Consider the following 24,975-nt stretch of genomic DNA (forward strand, 5'->3'; position numbering starts at 1 on the left):
CACCAAAACGATTGTATCGAAAATGTATGTGAGAATGGTAGGAATTTCAAAGAAAAACACGTTTTAGAACAAAATCGAACTCCAATTTCATTTTGATTTTGTTGTAAGGCCTCTATTTCTCTATGTTATGAAGTTTTTTGGTCATTTAAAGATTGCATTATGTTTTTTTTCTTAATTTATTAATGAATGCAATGAAACCTTGAAGCTAAAACGTGCAAAAATGATGAAAATATCAGCTTCGAAAAGGTCTAGCTGGTAGATATTGAGTGTTCAACTGATTGTAATTATTTTAATTCAACCAGTCTACCATATACAATTCTTTTGTAGAACAATTAACATCAATTCATGATTGTTAACTCAGTTTACTAAAATGCCTATAAAAGATTGTGGTTTTGTATAAAAACTTTATTGTAATGAGGAGTTTAAACTGCACTGACTTGAACATTTACATGGAAGACTTTGAACTTATTTTTAAGTTTTGCAAATTTCAGTAGTGGAAATCCACCATTTTTTTCGAACTTCGATGGTCTTTTTTAAAGAAAAATTATTCGAAAATGCAACTTTTTTTGAACCCATCTTGAAGAGCAAGAATCCTTCTAGAATAACATGTTTCCAAAGAGGAAAATTTCCAGTAGATTCTTCGAATTATCATCGAAAAAGAATAGTTTCCTAGTAAATTAACAGATTTTTCATGATTGTGACGTCTCAGCCTGTACCAATACTAGAGCAGGGCTGCCTTGACACTACCTTCTTTAAATATTCCTTATAGAAGAAGATCAAGATCACATAAAATAATCAATCTTATGGTATTTGTGAAAAAAATTTAAATACAAGATTACAGATACAACCTTTTTTAAGATTCAGATTAAAGCTTTTCATCATATTATGTTTAAATTTCAAAAACTACTGACAAATGCTTAAGAACTACTTCCATTCATCAGTTAACTTTCAATTCCAACAAATAAATTAAATTGCCAGCGCACAAGCAAAATAAAAAAAAATAGTCAAGAAATAGAAGAAGAACAACGATTTAAAGTTAAAAAAAATAGTATCAAACTTTGCTTTCGTTAAAAAAAAATCAACCTTCATATTTCATATCAGAAATGAGAATAATGAATATTAGAAAAATAGTCATTGAATTAAAAAATGAAAATTGAAATTTGAAGTATGTATATTAAGAATGAATGAATTTAGGAATTTGACTGCATTCTCACATGATTAAATTATAAAACGTTGAACATTTTCAGAATCAATGAAATAAATTGAAAATTCACGTGTCAAACTATCGGAAAACTTTAAAATTTAGGATTGTAAACTAAAGAGTTTGAAATTGAAAAAAAACATTTAAGACTGTTGATAGAGACATTTTTGTTTCTGAATTATCTTATAATTGATTAAAAAAAAACTGAATTACAAAGCTTAAGACCATGTTGATGGATTGTTGTAGAAATGAATAATTATTCATTTTAGGAATTGATCGTTTATATAACCTTAGAATTATTTTTCTTTGGTTCTCAAATCGTGCATATAAAAGTTTTTAGCTAATATGAATTTATGCGTAAGGTTATAAAACATTCTTTGTAGAAATTTATATTTGACGAGATATAACAAGTCTTGAGAGTCTGTACTCACTGAAAGTGTAGGAAAGTTCAGTATTTTGAAGGCTTTGAAGTTTCGATTCCTTTTGAAGAATTTTTTATTTAGTCATGAAAAAATGTTTGATTTACTGAAGTACATTTTCACCCGAAGGCTTTGAAATTTCAATTCCTTTTACAAAATTTTTAATAACAACTGTAAATTTGGAGTTGTTGATATGCCATACCATATTTAAATATAATATATTTTCCGAAGACTCCCGAAACTCTATGGCCCAAGAAATGCGTTTTTTGGCATTTTTAGCTTGGAAGTTTTCTATGACTGAAATATAAATTTCTTATCATTTTATAATTTTTTATTTAGATTTGGTTTGAAGTAGTGTAGGGCTAAGTGGGGTCTCAAAAGTGATCAAATGTGAAAGTCTGTCATTTTATTGATAAGTTTCAGTAATAATTTGCAAAACTTACTACATAAATTTTGTAGCTACAGTTATAACCAAAATTCATGTCTCTGAGAAACAAAAATCGCTTTGAGACGTGTCTTATCAATTGACTCCCTCGTCAATGTGAATGGAGATAAATTGTTGTATTTAAATGTTTTAAGTTTAGTTATTGATGCTTGATGTGGTGTGGTAAGATTGTCTGTTCAAAAAAAATTCCACCCACGCACAAAGAAGTGTTCGTATTTACCCCATACTTTTCAAGATACGGGGTAATTATGAACACGTTTTTCTGAGCATGGGTTGATGATTAAAATTCACTTTTTACCGTCAAAATCACGATAACCATTCTAATCTTAAGCCTAAAACATTAATGACCCATATAAGCAGATAAGGTTTGCAACACTGCTCACATCAATTTTATTCGAAGTTTTTTTGAGCGATCATGTGAATATTATTTAGGACAAAACTAAAATTAGGAAATATTTATTCGTAAAAGCGTTGAAATGTGTTTCTGAATCTTTTTAATTTTTAATTGCAAAGGAAAGGAAAAATAAATGATAATTTCAAAGCCTTCGATCTTTTCAAAGATACTAGAGTGCCTAAATCAGCCATATAATGAAAATCTTATAAGTTGCAAGCTTAAATAGATCCTAGGTCTAACACAGTGCAAAATTTGGGGATTGGCCCACGGAAATAGAGAGCACAATGAGCCTAAAATTTGTATGGAATAATGAGAAATTGGGTTTGGAAGGACATTGAAACCAAGTTATGCACCAATTTCTGAAGTCCCTATCGGCTGATTTGTTTTAATTATAGTCATTCACAAAACTTTCATTATAACAAATAGTTTATCTCAAGATCCTATTTCGACAATGGTTAAGTTAAAAAGGTTTTTGAGTTTCAAAAATTAGCTTCTGATGGGTCAAATACAAAAAATACCTGAATGATCGTTAATCGACGCTAATTTTGAACGTTATAGCTGTTTCATGATAACTCTAATCGAAACGCGTGCCTCAGATGAAATATTGTCATAATCAAAGCTTTAAAATACTCAAATTAAAAGAAAAATTGGTTGATAAAGACCTAAATTATTGACGAAAAACGGTTTTTTTATCATGCCGAACAAAATCTACATAATTCCATACAAACTTCAGGTGCGTTGCGCAACCCCTTCCCTTAGAATAATCTGACCCAAATTTTGCATGAGACTTTGTGCTAGAGTACATATTTGAATTTATTCAATTTTGTAATTCAGTTCAAAGTCTCTTTTGTGAGATTTTATGTGAACACGGAGTTCGATTTGGATTTTCTAGTGACATTCTTTGAGGTGGAAATTTCAATAAGGTCAGTTTTCTATTAAAATAATATAAATAATTTTATTAATAAACTTCTATGAAAATCTTATGAATTTTCTAATAAAAAAGTTAATCTATTAAGTTTACCATGTTCAAAGATTTTTTGAATCTCATTACATTTATTTCATGGAACTGATTTTGAACATAATGCCAGAAAGAAATAGAAGCTACTAGCGGTGCTTTTCATTCTAACATAGATACCGTAAACTGGGGGAACTTTGATCACTTTTTTCATTCACTTTAGAATATTTTGGAAGGGGTTTCTTTTTAGTAATACCAAAAAGCTTTAAAACCCTTACTGAGGTGAGGAGTATTGAACATGATCATGGATTGCAGTAAATTCAATCGACATTTGTGGTCATAATTAAATGTTTGTTACAAAACCAGATTTCGAGTTTCGGGGTAACTTTGATAACTATGATTTTTACGTATCTCAACATCTTTAAATTTATTGTTTTGATGCCATTTAGCACAGAAGGCTCAAAACATTTATAACAGTAATTTTTGTTTGGACTCAATTGAATTTTTCAACGTTTTCTTTCAAAAACAAATATACTCGAAAGATGGACAATGCTCCTGCATACATTTAGGGGCAGAAATGTTAAACATTTTTCAATATTTTTTGGCCTCGAAAGCAAATAAAATTTTACCTTCATGCAATTCCATAAGTCCTCGTACTGTTCCCACGTTCTTTTTTCTTCAAACTTTACCATTTGATAGAGTTTTTATTTTTCCTATTTCCTATTTTTCCTATTTTTCCTATACATGCTTTTTCATGAAAAATGACCGTTTTTTTCAATATCCATAAATAATCATCAAATGACCATAAAAATAACACTGAAACTTTACCTAAACCAAGAAAAATAGTTTAACTTTGACATTAAACAACCCATTTGCTCCTAAAGGCTTAAATTTGATCAGGAGAGATGTTTGTTTGTGAGCCTTCAAAACAACAGATATTTTAAGATTTCAAAATTATATTTTAAGTATTATAAAAAATCTCCTAATAAACACCAAATTTAGCTTATTTGTAACTCAATTTACAGGCTTTCAAACGTAATAAACAGTTTTCAGATATTTTAACTTTATACTTAGTTAATGATGATTATCTGCAAACATTTCATGTTGATCAAAGTTACCCCGCTGATCAAAGTTCCCCCAGTTTACGGTATATGAAGAACTTGATCTTTTGCAAGATTTTTTATTCAAATCACAGATACCTACCTGCTTTATGATTCACAAATATTCTTTTACAAAATCGACGAGGATTTCATTTGTTTGATAGTTTGTTTATTCTTGAATCAAGCGTTTTTAAGCGCTGTTTTATATGTTTTATTAGAAATGTTTAAAAACAACTAAGTTAATGCAAAAAAAAAATTAGTTTCTTTAAAAACTTTATAATAGAATTCGTTTATTGAAGCACATTGTTGTGTTGAACTTGTATTGAAGAAATACTAACATACTGTTGAAGTAAAAAGTCGTGAACGTTTTCGAAAAAAAGTAAATAAATTTTCGTGACGTCACAACGCATTCTTTACTCGGGTGCAACTCACAACCTGCTAAACCAATTTTCAATCTAAAAATTGCATTAAATTCCACTCAAAAAGTTTGAAGAGACCTCCAACTTTGGACAATATGTGAAATTTCAGTAAACCATAAATTTAAAAACAGTAGAATTTTCGTGACGTCACAACGCTTAAAAAAAGATACCTTTATCAACGATTCTAGAGCGTTAACTTGCAGTAACTGTTATTTATCTTATATCATGTTTAAAAGATGGCTTAACTACCATCATTTTGCAGTATTTTTTTTTTGACATAGCTAGCTTTTTGACAAAGTTTTGTTATAAATAAAGAATATTTGCAAAAATCAATTTAATTTCATACTAATTTTTTCTAAATTTCAACGTTAACATACTCAATTCTAAAAAAAAGGTAGCTGAAAACCTTTTAATGGAAAATGACACTCAAAATATAACCTTTCTAACGCTATGTAATTTATTTTTCACAGCAAGAAAAATTCGTGTAAATTTAGATCAAAAACGATGCACGGAAACGGAACATCGATTTTGATGTAAAATTCTATCACGGTGTATTTTTTTCGAGGATGTAATTTTTGAGGCGTGTAAATTTAGATCGAAATCAATGCACGAGATTGGATCACAAAAGCCGTCGTGTAAAAATACACAGGGATGTAAATTTTAAAATTTATTACCGTAAATATTGATATTTTGTCTAAATATTAAGGTTTTTGCTTTTGTCTTGAATAAATACGCCGCATGTATCATTTTTAATTCACATTTATTTACAAAACTGAACATAAAAACCATTCGGAAAGCGTCAGGCTGATATTGTTGTTGCATCCGATGATTCCCAGCACGGGGATGTTTTTCGAATCAGCATCCTCGAATGGTTCCGGAAATCATAATTTTTCGGTCAGCATCCTGCACACTCGAATTGTTCTGACAAAAGTTTCTCCGGATAATCACTGGCCGGATATCAGCCGCTGCGAAAAATCTGACCTTGCTGTAATGGAGAGAAAACTTATCAGTTTCAACCATATTCTTTATTTCACGTCTCATAAACTTACTACTTTAAAGACTCTTAAAGTGCTCCTGTAGCTTGAATGACTCGTTTCCGAATAATTTTCCGACTTGTTTACTTTGTGCCCGACGCGCAAACTAACTTGAAATATAAAAAGGCACAATTTAAATATTTGCATTCAATTTTAAATCAAACAGATATAATTTTACACTGTTTGTGATATAAATTTCGTTGACCGGTTGATTTTTGCATGATGTAGTGTAAAATTAATTCAAAACAGTTTATTTCTATTCAATTTTGGAAAATAGACCAATATTACATCGAAAGAAGTTTAAAATTACATCTTTTTGTAATTACACTCAAGAAAAAATAGATCACTCTTGTTTTAGATTCCGTGTACTTTTAGAAATTTTTTGCTGTGTTGGATAATGAAAAATAAAATCGGTTCTCCAGTTCAGGCGTGCTTGGAATGGGTCTAATTCATATTTTTTTTAGAATTGTTTTAATCTGCGTTACTATGAAAAGATGCCTCCCACTTATGTAAAACGGAAAATAGCCCATAACTTTTCAACAGCAAATTTAAAAAATCAACAAATTTCACTACATTGCAATTTTTAGATGGTTTCCATCTAGGAAAATAGTCATTATCAAAAGTCATTGCGTAACAAAAATAATAACAGTGTTCATAATTACCCCATAGATAAGGGGGTAATTATTAACAAACGAGGTAATTATGAACAAACGTTTTACACCCACAAGCTGCAACTTAAAAATTAGAAAAAAAAACCTAAAATGGAGCAGGGAACCAGCCATTCATTTTCGATTACTTTCCAGAATTTTAACATTAAAGAGCTACTTGCTTGAGCTGATAGTTTAAAAAATTGAGTAATTTTGTTCATAATTACCCCACCTAGCCCTATTTTGTTAATTTAAACCATTGAAACCTTGTTTGAGAAAATTGGCGAAGTAGGCGAGGACCGATTGACATCAGCACACGTGTTTTTTAAGTTCTAAATAATTCCTTTTAATTGAGTGGAGTCTTGAGAAAGTGATACCGACGGTAGTCTTTAAACAATTGCTTGAAACATAGAAAACCAGTTATCGTAGAATTGCCTATTTGTTAAGTTGAGCGAAATCAGATGACAATAAGGCATTATTTGTGAATTGTTGTTGTACGTATTAATACCTACGTATTAATCTTTAAAAACGCTACATTTCTTTAAAAAAAAAACATTTCTTCAAAAAAAAACCTCCTTTCAAAAACTTGTGAACTCGATACCAAACGATCGAACGTGTGCGCTCTCATCGTGGTGCGAACGGCAAGAAGAAAGATATTATCGAATTGATAAATGATCCTGCGATAGACACATGTTCCGGTAGGCTTTCGGAGGCTAATTCGATTTGCTTGGAATGATTTTCAATCATTTTTCAGCGCTAGAAGTCAGACGGGCGGTACCTTCTTTGGAGAGTTTTCATCAGTCCCTCTAAAAAGAATGTTTTCAGATATTTGTTGTTTATCCCACATCTTTATCATCAACAGCGAAATTTCAAAATTTATTCAAGAAACTGCTTCAATTGAATTTTTCGTTTTCTCAAATTTTTCAGCAACTTATTGATCATTGACAAAGAATGTAAGGTTTTATTTAATTTGAACCAAATATGGTTTTAAAAAAAACAATTGATTATGTTAGCTTTACTCACTCACTCAATAAGTGAGGAAGCACGGTCATGCTATCAGAACCACTGCAAACGGTTCATTATGGAAATCGATACACCATTGCATTGGCAATTCTCCAACAGCCCAAAACGTGAATGAAAATAAGATACTAGTCCACAAATTCGGCTCTCCTGCTCGAACATAAAAATCAATGAGGCTTATGAGAGGCTGACTTAATTGGAAAATATGGCACAATAGCCCCGAAAAGGACATGCCGCTACTAAAAATGAATAAAAATCACACTGGTCGTGGTTTATCACCTCTAATAAATCACCATGAAGAAAATTTGTTTCACGTATTTAATTTAATTTGAACAGATTTTTGGCACATTATGTTGTGATTTTTGCTCTCGCCTCTTTATCCAATTTGGTTTCTCGCCACTACACAACGAACGGCTATCAAGCAGCAACACCCAAAAGCAGGTTGGTCGGTCGGTGGCTCGTTCAGTTTTATTCCCTACGGTGTTGGCAAGATGATGGACCAAAAAAAGGCTGAGAGGACGAAGAACTGCAACATACGTGATTGTTGTTTTTACAAACATAATCGACTCGCGAGTTATGAGGAATAAGTAAACTAAACGCAACAGCAGGAGCGTAATAATGATCTTTTCAGTTGAGATCATCATGTTTATAGGCAAGGCCCTCTCCGGAAAACCGAAAAAGGGAAATTACGGAGGGAAACTACGTCAATTGGGATTTAAGTAATAATAATATTGTTGTTATGCTGGATTATTACATTTTCTGGAATAAGGTTTTTGACTTTGCCACTAGGCCAGAAAACGACAGATTTTATTGTTACCGTACGTTGCGGGCTGGCGAGGCGATAGCACGGGATGGAAACCGCACCCCTCGTTTGAAAACATTTAGCCATCCTCCCCTCTGGTTTGCAGGGAAAAATCTCGACACCAGCAAAAGGTACCTAGTTATCCAAGAAAGAAGCAAAAAAAAAAAAGAGATAGACAAAGGCAGTTTGGTACACGATGCCACCGATTGTGAACAAATAGCCTCCGAAGCATATCTCGACAACCCTCCCTCTCCGAATGTTGAATAATTTATTGTACATTTGAGGTTAGCTTAAGAAGCATAGATTTTGATACCCGAGAATAATACGGCCCAATGTGAGGGTGACAAAATTCGCCTACAATCTTGATTGTGAAAAGAAAATGGAAATTTAAATTAGAATGACTTATGGCGTACTACTTCAGCATAGTATCATAATATATGTGCATACTTATAACAAGAATATGAGTGCCAGGCTGAATAAAATTATTTTTGGAAAGAAAAATTGATTGAAATTTTCGTGGTGAAAATATGTTCAAATTCCAAGAAAGCTGGTAGGGGAAAAGTTCATATAACGCCCCATGTGGCTAATACGCGCCACCTTTGTTTTGAAGAATCTGAAACATTTGAAGCCTGCAAAATATTACCAATTTGTTCTAAATGCTGTGATTGGTCATGGCAAGTATGAATTTTTCCTAAAAATGCCCCTGTGTCGTGATAATTTCACAATTTAGGTTTTTCGTCATTTTGATCTAAATTTTAAAACACTTTCAATAAGGTGTCACCAAGCAGAGAAAAACGAATAAGACAATATTTTCTGACACATCGATAGAGGAGCATCTAAACTATGATTTTATGCTAAAAAATCATATTGAACTCGCAAAGGTATGCTTTTTATGGGTATGTTCTATCACGGCCCATGCGCTCGTTATAACGCGCCAATCGTAGTAGGCTGAAAATAGCATTAATTTTTCAAAATGGCCAATTTTCATTGAAAATGAACAAAAAGTCTAAAACCATATTCTGAGCGTTAATTCAGCACAAAAAATCTACTTTTCATTTTTTTGAAAATTTTGATTAGTCCATTTTGATTTTCTATTCAGTCAAAATGTCTGTAAGTATTGGTGTGTTTTTGGTCTTCGGCTGCTTTCGGGTGTGTTCGGCTGCTAGGCGCATATTGAATACACAGCGGCGCGTATTTGCAACACAGTTTAGTTCTGTGGCTTTGAATATGGTTTTTAAAAATCAAGTTTTTGAAGCAACTATAGCAATTTGAGTTATAAAATATCATAGGCATTTGTAGAAAACACTTTTCTTCAACGATTGCACCCATTTTCAACACAATTTGTACGTGGAATACATAGAAAATCAGCGATTCGCTTAGGTGGCGCATAATAGGGCATGTTCCCCTACCTACTAGTTATCGGACGGGCGATTTACTTATGATCAACACTACTATGAGCTTCAAGAACCTCGAGCTTATCGAAACATCTGCAAATTGATTGCTAGTTGACGTGGTCAATTGGTGAAATTGATGATAAAAATGGGTATACTAGTTTGTGGTTGTTGAAACTATCCTCCTATGAGGCTGTTTCTACACTCACAGGTCTGTGTTTTTTACGCGGAAAAAGCTAATTTCAGTTGAAATGATATTTTTAACATGAATGCGTCTTTTCTTTAAAAAAATGCCAACAAGTAGAAACTAAATTTCTTCCTTCGAATCGTACTCATTTTGCATGAAGCTGCCACTTTTGTTTGCCAACGGCTTACTAATACTGATGCACTGTTCAAGAGTCCTATCTTAACTATAAAGTTAGGATCAGAACAAACATTGTTTTGAAAATTGACTTCACGTGTATTGATTTGCATTTATCCTATCAAGATTGATCATTCAGATTGGTGACATTTATATAGAAATTTAACATTCATTGTGTTCTTTTAAAGGCATAAGTGCAATACTAGGTAACGGTCCGTAGTAGACAACGTGGTAATATCCGTAGATCTCCAAAACATAATTTGTTCATGTAGAATGTTAGACTTACTGGGAGTTGATCCCTGGGTGAGTGAACTGGAAAACGCCGGTAAAATGTAAAAATCCACCCGGAGGAGCTTATCGTTATTCTGACAGTCGTCATGAGTTGCCAATGGTGACTTTCCAAACCGATGGTGAAAATTGAGTTTTCTTGGGATGTTGAGAAGAAAACCTGATCCCTTAGCCATTTTAGATTTGAGCCGTTAGGTTGGCATTTTTAAGAAGTAAGCTTGGTAAAGTTTTGGATTGTGATTTTCAAAAGGCGGTTATCATTCGATCATTCATATTTTCGGTCATTTTAGTACGAGCTTGTAGTTTTGCTCTGTGGTGTACACAAAAGTCGACCCTGGACCGATTGCAGTCAACCCCGAACTGTGGAAATTATCCGGCGGTGGCTTAGTGCGCAAGTGGAAGGACGATTCTATCGGTAAGTTGACCATTTTAGTTACCCAGCGTGTTACTACCTTTAAGCAGTGTGTTTGCACATTTTATGCAGCGAAGTTCTACGGATAATACCACAGAGTCTAAGTTCGTGAACCTACACAAACTTCCCTCATTTCGCCAACCCCATTTTGTGTACTTTCGTTTTAAGCTCACCCCTGGGAAGAACGTTAGGGTTTAAAGCGACTTCAGCACATCAACTCCTTGAGTTGTTGGCTTAAGTGCTTGAAGTTTATTTGCGCATATTTTGCTCAGAAAATTTATTTTCTTATTTCACAAAGTGGGTGTAATAGCGAGTTATAAGGGTTTATTGTTTGCTGAAGGTTTTTTTTTGCCGTCTTATTTCAGCTTTAGATTCTGGAAAGAAACGTGACGGTACAACTTTTATCAAAAATGTTGTATGTATTGCAGTTATTATTTTTTTTTAGAGTAGGCTGTGGCCGTCGACGACGGTTGTGATTTTTTTCGCTGCGAATTTTAATCACGAAAAAATATTCATTTTAAATCAATTAATTGTTATTTGTGCTGAAAAATGGTTCAGAAGTTGGAAGCTTTGAGGTTGCATAGTATAGATTCTTGTTTGGTAGATGTTCAACATGCCTAATTTAGGGGAGATGGGGGCATAATGGCCACCTTAAGGAAAACGGTTATTTAACCATAGAAAATAGCTATAATATGGAGGCTACATTATTGTTTCGTGTTCAGACACTTGAAAAGCCTATTCCCTAACGGGCTGAAACGTGAAACACTAGATGAAAACGTTAAAAAATGCATTTTAAAAATTTTTGCCAAAAGCTGAAAACCAGCCACTGTGGAGGCATAATGAGAACCCCCCCTGAGGCAGTATGAGCACCATTAATCAGAGCGTTTTTGCCCGGGAATCTAGCAGCAAATTCAATTCGATGAAGTCAGGTGAGTCGTAGATTCATCAAACAAAGCAATAACAAAATAATCTAGGTCTGTTTGTAGAATACAAACAATTCACGCACGCTCATATATTAAGTGCTTTGTTCGGAGGATGATGCTACTAGCCGTATAATGTAACAATAAAAAAATCGATCATGAATTGTGAATGGAAAAAAATCACCTCGAACAGAAATCTAACTCTAGTCTTTTGATTACCTCTCCGACACCTTACCAATAGGCTAAATTGTCGGATGAAAACTAGTCAAGGTGAGGCGCTATAAATCAATTTTAATTCGCTGCTAGATTCTACGGCAGAAAATGCTCATTATGCCTCGACAATATGGTGCTCTATATGCCCCTAGTCAACAAATTTAAGTAAAAACGTGTTTTAAAACTGATAAAAGTGAAAAATCCAAAATTTTTTGATGGTAAAAATTGAGAAACAATGTGTACATCATGTTGCAGTGCGTACATTATAGATCAAGGTTATTTTAAGATCATAAGAGCTTATTTCGTGGTGCTCAAAAATTATAATATTTTCGTAACTTGAGAACAAAGCTAGTTTTTTTTAAATATCTCTGTAAAGATGATAAGGAGATTCCTTTTTTTGTGAAAAATTAATACTATAGGAAGTAAGAAACAAATCCTCATGAAAATTTATTTAAGAAAATACGCACTTTCGTAGAAAAGCGTAGTTCTCATTATGCCTCGGGTGCTCGTTATGCCCTCATCTCCCCTACTACACTTAAATTGGTGGATGAAGCTTAGTGGCCGCTGTAACAGCTGGAGTCGGTGCCAAAGCTGAAAGGAAATGAACTTCAACACAAGATACTTCCTGCGAATCATTCTTCAGATCAAACTTTCGAAGAAGACCCGGATTACATCACAATTTCTATGAAGCTGAAGTCAGAATCTTTGACCAATTGGTTGAAGATCTATAAGGCTCCATCATTGCAAACATTCAGATGATACTTAGAAGAGGAAGGTAGAATTCGGCGAGAATGTTTAATTCATCAAAATTCTTGGAACATATCATTATTATTATATTAACAAGTCCTACTTGCCATGTAGGATCCCCCATATCTAAAACCCTCCCCATTCCTTTCTGAAACAGCTTCATGGGTCGTATGAGTTCTCTGCACCTGAAGAGTTTATTTCGTTTCAGAACTTTCCTACCATGATTACATTGACTTGCCGCGGTATGCATTATAGTACCTCACTGAAAATCAAAGCGGCACTTGAAACAAGTGTTGAATCCAGATACTTATTTTGGCATCTCGTGTTGGCTCTGATTAACAGTTGTACTTTATGTATCAGCCAATGCATGATGTATGTAGTAGTCACCCTATGCTATGCTATGCTATGCTAATGTAGTATTGGAGTTATTTTTTTATTCATGTATATCGATTTTTCTTAAAGGCTTCCAACTTTAAAATCAACCACTATTTAATAGAAAGTCAGCAAAAGCTAAAAAAACGGAGAACTCCTGACGACCTCATGATATTGATAGGATTGTAGAATAAAAATACTCGAAAAGGTAACCAATTGAGTCTTTACACTTAGAAAACAGCGATTCTTATTAAAAATTACGTAAGATTTTCAAAAATTAGCGTTAGAAATCTTATCCCAGTGTTTTTTTCCTTTATATAAAAAAAATTCTTAAAATAAGGCTCTTAATACTGAATCATTTGAGCCAACCGTTTTTTTCTTCTGCTTATGTTTTCAACCGGTTTTATAATTTCTTTTTAAGCTAAATTTCCAATGAGTTTCGGTTGATCCTCAAGTGTATCTAATCCGGACATTCAGAACTGTAAGCCAACTTTTGTTCACGAATTCGAATATGAGTTTCAATGATACTATATCCAGTTGAAACAAAATATCACGTAATGGTGTCCTTAAGCCTTTCCCAGGGGTATCAAGATTTAATGAAGAAAATCTTTCTAAATCTGTTAAAAATTTACAATCAAGAAAAATTATATAGTTTTTTTCGAATTTTGGTAGCTTTACTCAACATCTTATACGAAACTTGATGATAAAAATGTCTTTAACTGTGTTTATCGTTAACTGTGGAAGAACTTCTTAGAAATACATACGCAACAATAACAAAAATTTTGATTAATGAATTTCAGCAACAATTCAACGTCCAACGTTAAAAAACATATCACACAACCAGACTTTGATTTAGTGATGAACATAATTTGATAAACGATGCTGAAGGTTTTATTTTGTTTCCTTTTTTTAATTTATTGTTGTTATTGAAAATTTTCTTTCTTATGTTCTTAAGATCAGAAATGTTTTAAAGAGCATTATTTTATGTGCGGCCCGCCGAGAAACATTGGGATTCGAATCGGCCCGTTGGTTCAAAACGTTGCCCACCCCTGATTTAGACTGCCTACATCCTGAGATAATTGTTTTCGCTTAAGTTGAAAATTCTCCGAAAAAATGAGGTAGGTATAGTTGTTTTTTTTTCTTCTGCATAATGATGTAATATTTGAATTAACGGCAAACATGTTTAGCAATCAGAATTTTTGTTTCAATGAAAAAGTGTTAATGTGTCTCTCTATTCAGTTGTTTTCAACCACTATCAAATGCCGAAGATAAAATTTTCCGCTTAACAACAAGTAATTTTCCTTTCATCGGTATTCATCCGGAAACCATCAGAGCTGACATATTTTTAAATAATCTTTTGACCTGCGTGCGTCTTCAACAGCAACCAAGATCTACATGCGGACCGTTATTAAACGCTAAGGTTAATGATTTGAATTTAAGTAAGTACTGTAGAATAGGGTGAAAAGGGACACTAATGGGAAAAATTGTTGTGATCCAAATATCAAGCAATCTAAACAATTTTTTTCTTTCATACCACGACAAGTGTTGTTTGGCATCACTTCAAATAGTGATGTTACATGTCGACAAGTTTGATGTACATGAAGAATTTTTTCAATATGTTTTCGGCGGAAAAAGGAAGACAATTAATTCAAACTGCTTCGAACGGTGACACATTTTAACAAAACATTCTGGTAGTGTTAATCGGAATGTGTCCATAATAGTATTCAAAGTCCCCCAAGATTTTGGAAAATAATGTGGAGCTGATAAAAAATGTACTTTTAAGAAGAGGAAGAATACCCAAGCAACCAAAAGTCACATATTTACTTGAATGAATGGTGGCAAAAGTGATTTATATGTAGGGTCAAGTGGGGTAATTATGAACACGGGGTAATTCAGAACAAGTGCCATACGCGCTGGTGTGGGGGATGAATGAACACAAAAAGTTCCAAAAGTGGTAGTTTAACATCCGATTGATAGCTTTAAGCTGTTTCCGATCTGTTTTCAAATCCTAATGATATCATTTCAGATGTTTTAAAAAACCATTACCCCGTGGAACGGAAATCGTTTTGGACAGTGTTCAATGTTTTGAATATCTGATCACAGGAAATACAGCTAGAATGTTGTTATCAACTGTTTTACATCCGGATAATGATGCTTTGTCTGGATTTTGAAGGAATTTTGAAAAATTTTATTCGCACAGATGTACAGAGGCAGGGGCGGTCCTAGAGTTGGCTCTTGGGGGGGGTGATTTTCCAAATTTTCAAAAATCAGTCAATAAGAAGGATCGTAAATATCGGGCGAAAAAACGTTTATTTTGAGAAATAGAGTGGTGGAGGGGGGGGGGGGGGGATAGGGCGGTGGTGGTTGGGGAGCTACAGTTGTAAATCAGACTTGTATTTTGTAGGTTTGTATAGTTGTAGGTTTGTAATTCGCAAAACTTGAAATTAGAGAAAAATACTGAAAATTTTTAACAAATTCTCTCAATAAACTTATTTTGATATCCTTTTTTTAAACAATCTGCGAATCTTAGATGTTCACTGCGAACAAGTATTGATAAAAAGATAATTTTCGTATTTTTTTACAATTGGAAGTTTAAAAATTATTACTTTAAAAATTCTTTTAGAAAATTTCAGATATAAATGTCATTTCACAAATGAAAATTTAACACACATTTTTGCAGAAGAAAATGTAAAAAAAAATCTTCAAGTTTTCCACAATATTTTTTTTGGACATCTTCATATCAGCGACTCTCACCAAAATTTTAATGATTCTTATTTTGCAGCAATTCCAAAACAATTATTTGAGAAAAGTGTTCGTTAATAGTTGCTCTGAATTTTAAACTGTATATTTAATTATTTTTCTGAAGTATTTTGCTGAATCGTTTCGAATTATTATTAAGTATTGAATATCGGAAGTTTCGATATATTATTAATTTTTGTTCCAATTCTTCAATTTTAAAATATAAATTTAATTCTAAATAAGATCAATAAAATCATATTCCTAGGTATTGTTACTTCATTTTTATTTGTTTTTTCTTGAATTTCAAGCTCTCATACGAGATTTTTGATTTTATTATAACTGATTCCAAGGAAATAGTAACTTATTTGCAACGAACAAGTTAAGAAAAAAGTGAAAAGTAGTATTTTTTCATCAAGTTCTCAATATTTCCAAACTTTTTGTACAATGTTTGAATAAATAAAATAAAATTTGAATATAAAGTTAATTTCTGAAAGTAAATTCTATTTCAATATTTCAGTGAAAAGTCATAATCAATAGTAATTTAAATAACCAACTTTTCAGATTCAGTGTGGATTTTTTAACCTAAATTATTAAGCTGGATTTCTACTCAAAAATTTAAATATTATTGTGTAAATGAGCTAAACACAGTATCTGCGATATAATTAGAAATAAGAAAAATGTCTGCCGAATTTTCAACTTTAGCGATTGCCTTGTTTCCGAGAAAATAGTCGAGGATGAAGGAATAGTTTTATCTTACCTGGGAAAAATTAAAACGTAGGCAAGTTTTTGGAGCCTACGCTTTGAAAACTGATTTTGAAAAAAAAAATTCTGAACTCGATATTTTATCAGATTCTATCCATCACCTCTAGTTTCAGAAGTAGTATTTTCAGTATTTTTAGAAAATTGAATATATCATTAGAGATGTACCGAATAGTGCGAACAACCGAATAACGACTATTAGCCCTTTAAAGTATTCGGTGAAACGAATATTCTTAACCTAAATAGCATGAACATGAAAAACCGTAAATAAGATAAAAATGTGTTCAAAAGTTTCAAATATTCTGCGAAAAATACCATTGTGAGTAATATTTTAAAAGAGATGATAGAATTGATGAAAATAAATTTCACTTTTTGCATAGAAAACAAACAATGCGTGAACAACTGCACTCACATACATTTGAAACTTTTGAATTAAAGAATGGACTATTGATCATTAAAAATTTGACGTTCTTCAAGCCAAAGGGGGCATAAAAGCTAATGAAAGACGTAAAATATCACAGTAAACGAGTCTTCGAAACAAAATAAGTGATAAATATAAAAAATCTTATTTCAAGAAAACACATTTTTAATTCTATGTATTTGGTCGTTTTCTATATATTTATCAAAATTTGTATTCCTTCTTAAACTGAAAAGTATTTTAATTAAAATTCTAAAAATCTGAAAAAAAAATTTATATCAATATATCAGAATCGATCATTTTTGCTACGTCGAGGCAAACACAATCAAAACTCATTTTTTCAAAAACGTTCCAAAATAAGAAATTATTTTTTTTAAAAAATTCTGAAATTTAAAAGGTACTTTTTAATTTTAATTGTTTAGTCAGTTTCGGTATCTTTAATTCAGAAAAAAATATGGGTTTGTAGATGCATTCTATAAAAATCGCAGCTTGCAATGAAAAATAAACCAAGAAATGGAAATCTAGTATTAGATGTAGGCAACAAAAATCAAATCTGTTCAGGTGGACATCTGGGGAAGCGGGTAGGGGTTGGCGAATATCCCCATTGATGCACGGAAGGCGTCAAAATCTCATTTTTATTGTCGACGTCGTATCTGAACAGCCTCAAAGGCAATTTAACACTCAAAAACTCAAGTCTTTTTTTACTTCTAAAATGGATCGAGATATGTTGATCCATCAAGCATGGATCCGAACCGATCTGCAATAACTTGTAAGATAATAAAGTTATGGTCGAAACAAGTTGGCAGGTATTTATTGATCACTAGCTGACCAGGTGTGCTTTGCTACACCTTTCAAAATCAAATGATATTTTCAGAAATTATTCCAATTTTTATTGTTTTGTTGGCATTATTTTAAATCAAATTATGACAAAATTCAAAAGCAACCGCTATAAAATGAGAGCTGCAGCTAGAGTTTCGAATAGAAACACAAAGATAACTTAAACTAATATTCTGAATCCTGATCTATAAATTTGTGTTAATGATCTGATAATTTTAATCTGTTTCTTTAAGCTTCGCCCTGAGCTGGGAGGGTCTCAAATTAATCTTACGCTAACAATCTAACTTATAAAATATGGTTATTTTTGCTTAATATGTTCTGAATTTATGCTAAGAAACTGATAAGAAAGCCCCCGCTGTCCTTCCCGTCACCCCCTGCTGAATGGAGAACGTGATCTTTAATAATCATGCCCATTTTTTTCGAACCCAAAAATCCTCTTATATCAACTATAGTTCCTTATAGTACTTACTCACTGGAAGGAGGATGGTGTGTCAATTATCATAGAATCATAACAAAACGATTTCCATGTTAAGTTTTGTCCATTTCTCGGATATTGTTAAAAAAAATTAAATGTAAGCTTTCCTGTTCCCTTCCTAAATTCCCAATTCTATCCTTCTGCAAGAAAGGAATTGTTTCACACAAAAATATTTCTTGTTTTGAAGTACCATCCCATGCCCAATTTGGTTTTATTTGCGTAGTTAATTCTTGATTTTTGCATAAACTTGAAAGGAAGTACCATCCCCCCTTCCGTCCTCCCCATTGAATGGAGGGGTGAGAACTTAATATTCATAGATGTATTTTTCGTACTCAAATACTTTTTTATTCCCAATTTGGTTTCATTTGCTCGAATAACTTTCGAGTTATGCAAAAATGCATTTGTATGGAAGCCCCGCTTTCCCCCTTTATCTATATTTTTCCGCTGAAAAAAAAGGTGGGGCTTCAATTTATATAGAAACATTTATCGCATCCAAATACCTTTACATGCCAAATATGTTTCCATTTGCTCGATCAGCTCCCTCCCCCTTTTCATTCGCCTCTTTGAAATAGTGAGGTATACCAAATATTCATAGAAGCATCGTTTCATGCCAAATTTGATTCCATTTGCTGTTGTAGTTCTCGAGTTATGCAGTAAAAATTGTATGAAACTCCTCTTTCTCTTTCTTTTCTCCACACTGGAAGAAGAAAGAGGTCTCAAACAATCATTAGAACATGTCTCGTTCCCAAATACCCTTCCATGCCAAATTTGGTTCCATTTGCTTTATTAGTTCGCCAGTTTAAAAAAAAAAATATAAAAAAGGTTTCCTCCCCCCTTTATATGTTTCGACTGGAAAGAGGGAGAGGTCTTAAATAATCATAGAAACATTTTACGACTCCAAATATCCTCCCATGCCAAATTTGGTTTCATTTGCTTAATTAGTTTTTGAGTTATGTAAATAGTTATAAGAAGACCCCTCCCCCTTTATATCTTCCTACTGAAAAGAGGGAGGGTTCTCAAATAATCATAGAAATATTTTTCGTATTGATATACCCTTCCATTCCAAATTTGGTTCCATTTGCTTTATTAGTTTTTGAGTTATGTAAAAATTATAAAAGATGCCCCCCCCCCCTCCCTTTCTACTGGAAAGAAGGAGGGGTCCCAAATAATCATTGAAATATATTTTGTATCCAAATACCTTCCTATGCCAAATTTGGTTCCAATATCCTGATTAGTTTTCGAGATATATGAAAAATTGTAAGGTAGCCCCCTCTCCCTTTTCTATCACCCCACTGAGAGGAGGGAGGGGTACCTTATATTCAAAGAATCATAACTCGTTCCCAAATACCACTCCATGCCAAATTTAATACCATTTGCTCGATTGGTTCTCAAGTTATGCACAAAATTGTCTTAAGTTTTGGAGGCCCCTCCCTCCCTTCCCGAGAGAGGGAGGGGTCTCTAACTATAATAGAAACCTTCATCTGCCTCCAATACCTCCATCTGCCAAGTTTCACGCAAATCGGTTCAGTAGTTTTCGAGTCTATAGGGAACAGACAGACAGACAGACAGACAGACAGAAATTCATTTATATATATATATAGATACCAACTATTTGGTGAACATTATCAAAAGATGATCAAACTGTAGCTAAAGTTTTAACGAAGTTAGTCTGAAAAAACATCTCCACTAAATTTCCAAAAAGCGAAAGAAATCATGAGCATTAAACATAACTTATCAGATTAGCGAAACTTTGCTATTTTATCTATTTAAAGCACTATGCTAATTTTTATCACAAAATTGAAATATTTTTTTGATATTTATGAAAAAACTAAAATGCAACTCAAGTTTTTGAATTCGGTCCACCCAACCCTTAATTGATCGGGATAAATTAAAATGTGCGATTTTTTGGAAATTTTCCAACTTTAAGCCAAGTTTAAGTCATATAAAGTTAACATATATGTACATTTTACCAATAACATATGAAGAGGGTTTTGCTTATCGACTTTAGAATGAGATCAAAAGAAATGCAATATGTCATAAGGTGACTGAAATATGGCCAATCAAATTAGCTCTTTTTGAGGGGGTGATTCCAAACTTATGGCCGGAAGCGTATTTGGTCAGCAAATTCGAATTTCACCAAATAACAAAAGTTATTTGGTGAAACTCGGTCCAGGGAATTGCAAGTTACAGCTGTTTTAGTTTGGCGGACCGATTTTTTTTTTAATTTTAAGCTATTAAGTGATTAATAAATTCTTTTATTGAACAAATCCCCCACGGAGTGGAAAAATTTGAGAATTCGAAGGTACACCTACTAAGAAAAGTTCTTACTTTGTATATAAAATCCAGCGTTTTCGAGTACTTCGTAACGGTTTTTTGCCGCTTGGGGGGGGGGTGATCACCCCGATCACCCCCCCCCATAGGACCGCGCCTGTACAGAGGACTGTTCATATTTACCCCATAGTTTCCGTCCTATGGGGTAATTATGAACACACATTTCCTGACATTTCTTTGGCTTTTTGATGTTCAAATGTTTCATCCATCAACTTAGGGGGCCATCGATTTATTACCCAAGCTTTTCCAGACCCCCTTCCCCTCCTCCTCTTGTAATAAATGTCTCATAAAAATACCCCCCCCCCCTTCTGTATGATCTTAACACAGGACCGTGAAGAAATCTTAGCCAGGAAACATCAACACTCGGCATTCTATATCCCAGGTACTTACTGGACCAAATTTTATAAATTTCATAATTAAATTAAGTCCGCAATGTGTCAAGTTTTGAATTTTAGAGAAATTGATTTTTTTCTTCAAAAATAAGAATTAGAAAAAAAAAACTATGCCAGTTCTTTTCAGTCTTTGAAAAAAAATTTTGAACACAATTTTATCAAAACTTAATAAAACTTCAAGAGTGAAAAAAAAGTTAATAAAACAGAAATTTCGCAAAAAGCCAAATCAGCATTTAAACGAGTCTTAATTTTGTTTAAAAAAATAGTGATAAGAACTCGCTTTTTGTTGATAGAAAAAATGCAGTCAAATGTTTTCTCAGGTTTAGTGAATTGTGCGTACGGATAGTTTTACCGGTAATACCGACACCGAAAACCTGAATCCCAAGAATGTTCTATAATAGCACTCAGTGCCTGATTATTTATTTATTATTATTAATTCATCGAACAATTGTGTTTAAATGAATAACTTAACGATCACAAAGAATTAAACAATAGTTTTCTAACACTGAATGAAGGTTTTACGTCCTTCCAAAACCAGTTTTTTTTTGTATTGATAAATAACAAGGTTATAAACTAGACTTGAAGAAATTTTTAATTTTACTAAAAATAAAATTCGCCATTTTTTAGCAAAAGGTTTTTATAAACCTTAAATCTCTATGGTCAACAGTAAAATATATGAAAAACCATGATAAATTTATTAGATGAATAAGTCCACAAAAAAAGACCAAAAAGATAAATTTTCTTGTATGTTTGGAAAACGTGCTGCTATTGAGAGCATTAGAATTACAGCAAAGAATAATTGTTTATGAGTTACATTCGGATAATAAAGATCCGAAATCTATTTTCTTGCAGTCTTATTTTTATACTTAGTTACTTTTTTCAATCTTTATTTGTTCTAATACATTTTTTAAAATTTAGTACAAAATGAAAATCTTTTGGTTGAAGATTTTCTCTTTCAGTTTAGTGATGAAAACTTCTGCAGTAATAATTTTGTTTTGAGAAAATAGAGCTACTAAAGTGAAATTTCGTACAGGTGATAAAAAAATTAATAAGTGTAAATATTTTTCAAAACAGTCGATCATACAGAATTGACAAGCCTTGCAAAATATGACTGTTTTTGTGAAACAACCATCTTTCAAAAAAATTAAGAATTTTCTGTATATGTATTGGCTTCAATTTCATGATATCTCGCACGTACGTGAAAATCCTAACCCACGACATTTAGGTGAAAACTTGATATTTGCTGCGCAGGACATTTAAAACGGATGTAAAAACTATCGAGTAGCCTAACTCGCCTAAAATTTCACACGTATGGAGAGGTTCTATCAAATAAGAATGATCTGCAACGACATAAAGATACGAAAGAAAAAGAAACCAACCAAAACGGAAAAGATGCAACAAAAAATTTAACTACCGAAACAAAATATAGAAAAAATCAATACTAAAGGACACTAAATAGCTATTTTTTGCGTTGTTTTGCCTTTAAAATTTGATTACATTTGTTTATTTTATAAGTTTTATACATGAATTGAATTGAGTTTTTATAAAACAATCCATTTTCTTATTGCTGCTTATTATTTTCATTAATTCGTGTTGAATTGACATTTTCTGACACCATATAAATCATATTGGACAAGTCTCGGGGTAATTATGAACAGGTTTTGGGGTAATTATGAACATATTTTTTTAAGTAAAAAATCACCATACACTGCTTACTATGGGTAAATGTAACGTATAAATACTGTTACTTTTCAAAAATTTTATACCAAGTCCGTAATCCGTGTTCATAATTACCCCCTAGACAGGGGGGTAAATATGAACAGACGGGGTAATTATGAACAGACGTCTCAAGGACGTGGGTTGCGACCAAGAAAAAAAAGTTGCTCTACAGAATGATGAAGAGCACGGAAACATTCAATATTGGCAGGTTTTCAGAATTTATGATAAGAACTAAACATATGGTGGCTGTGAGTGTGTCAAATGAAGAAATTTTGTTCATAATTACCCCACCTAGCCCTACGTTGTAAGGGAATTAAGTCACATAAAGGGCACACAAGTGCTCTAAACGGGATTTACTAACTCCCAAAAGTGTATTAAGGTGCTTTCAAAATCACATCACCACTTCGAGTTTTAGTTTCAGTTAGAACAACATCAAGGCGTGGTCTTATGGTAGCGTGTTCGATTCTCACCACGAAGGGCGGAGTTCGATCCCCAAGCCGGGCTAGTTTTTTTTTCAATATGTAATATGATACTTGAGTGACCATTCTGATGCAATATATATAGGAAATGTAGGAAAGAAGCAATTAATTAAGCAATTTGACGAGTTTGGTTTCCGCGCGTGTCTTCATGTTGGCACCATGTACTGAACAAAGTAAATAGTCAAGGGTGCAATTGAAATAGAGAGATAATTTTTTGCTCATTTTACGATTTTTTGGAAGCTGAATTAAAAGGCCGTTGGAGGCTGAATAGAAGATCATTAAGACTTATTTTGGAACTTTAAAGTATCAATAAGAACTTAAATGTTGAGGTTTAAAGAAAATACTTCATATCAATGATGGGGCTGAGTAAGCTTCTTTGTACCTGTTTTATGGGACTTTTGGTTGCTTGGGTAGGGCTTTCAGCTTTCACAGAAAGTCTAGAAATAAAAATTTAAATATTATTTGAGTTTTTTTAGCCCTGGAGTTTGGCAGCACCATCGTATACCGTATTTGTTTTCCCTTTCAACTTTTTTTCTTTGATTCAGTTGTTTGTTAGCCAAAACCTCAAAATTCTCAAACAAAAAATAAGGTTTAATTTTACGTCAGAACAAAACATGTCTCGTATAGAAAACGTTTTATGGACAATTTCATTCCATGATTTTGGGAAAATTACGATTCAAACAAAACTAGAGCAAATATTGTCACCTGCATGAATTTTAAGACTTTTGCAGGAATCTGATTTGACAGAAAACAATCTCGCACTCACTAATACCATCACATTCTTCATGTAAACAATCAAGTGTAAAAGACGAAAAGGGAGTGTAAAAAAATAGGTCCGAAATGAAAGACGGATAGAAGATCAGAAGAAAATTCTAAGGTGGTGAAAAGAGCGAAGAGCATTTGAAATAGAAGCTTGACCACATGCTAAATTCTTTGTCCCGCATCAATTAACTGTATTGAAGAAGTAGTACCCAATAGAGAAGGCACTACATTTTTCGATACAGTTAATTATGGATGGATGGACCATCCATAATTAACTGTATCGAAAAATGTAGTGCCTTCTCTATTGGGTACTACTTCTTCAATACAGTTAATTGATGCGGGACAAAGAATTTAGCATGTGGTCAAGCTTCTATTTCAAATGCTCTTCGCTCTTTTCACCACCTTAGAATTTTCTTCTGATCTTCTATCCGTCTTTCATTTCAACTCTTTAACCCTCACCGATAAAGCCGCAAATTCATTTCATAAAAACAAATTCACGGTGATTTCTCCTCTTAAAATAAAAAAAATAAGTCCGGCATCAGAGTTCAGTTGCTTCAAATTATTTTTACCAAAAAATCAACATTCATTCGCACCGTTGCCATCTTTAACAAACTGCGCTAGATCATTTGCGCGCAGTTCCTTCCTTTTCTTTTGAATTTTAATAAACGGAATCATGTGATTTGCAATATTTTTTTGAGATTCGACAAGATGAAAATCCCAAAAAAATTGCAATATTTTTTTATTTTTAGAAATTTCTACCATGTTTTGTAAATCAACAGATCTTGGACCTTCAAAATAGTGTGAAAGACGTTGAGCCTTTAAGTGTTAATAAAGCATGCAGGTGACCCCCAGAGGCAGTACACTTCGGCCAATTTTCTTCAACACTTTTTTCTGATGTGATTCGGATTTTATGGAATAGAAGAT

The 24,975-nt window shown here is 32.8% G+C and overlaps 1 protein-coding gene across 1 annotated transcript in view; it reads right to left on the minus strand.

The window, feature by feature from the left end:
• Positions 1-24,975, minus strand: part of LOC129755148 (homeobox protein unc-4-like) — a 101,354-nt gene that overhangs the window by 13,478 nt on the left and 62,901 nt on the right. The gene's annotated exons all lie outside the window — the stretch shown is intronic.

This window comes from Uranotaenia lowii, chromosome 3 (genome assembly GCF_029784155.1).
Source record: "Uranotaenia lowii strain MFRU-FL chromosome 3, ASM2978415v1, whole genome shotgun sequence".
NCBI lineage: Eukaryota > Metazoa > Arthropoda > Insecta > Diptera > Culicidae > Uranotaenia > Uranotaenia lowii.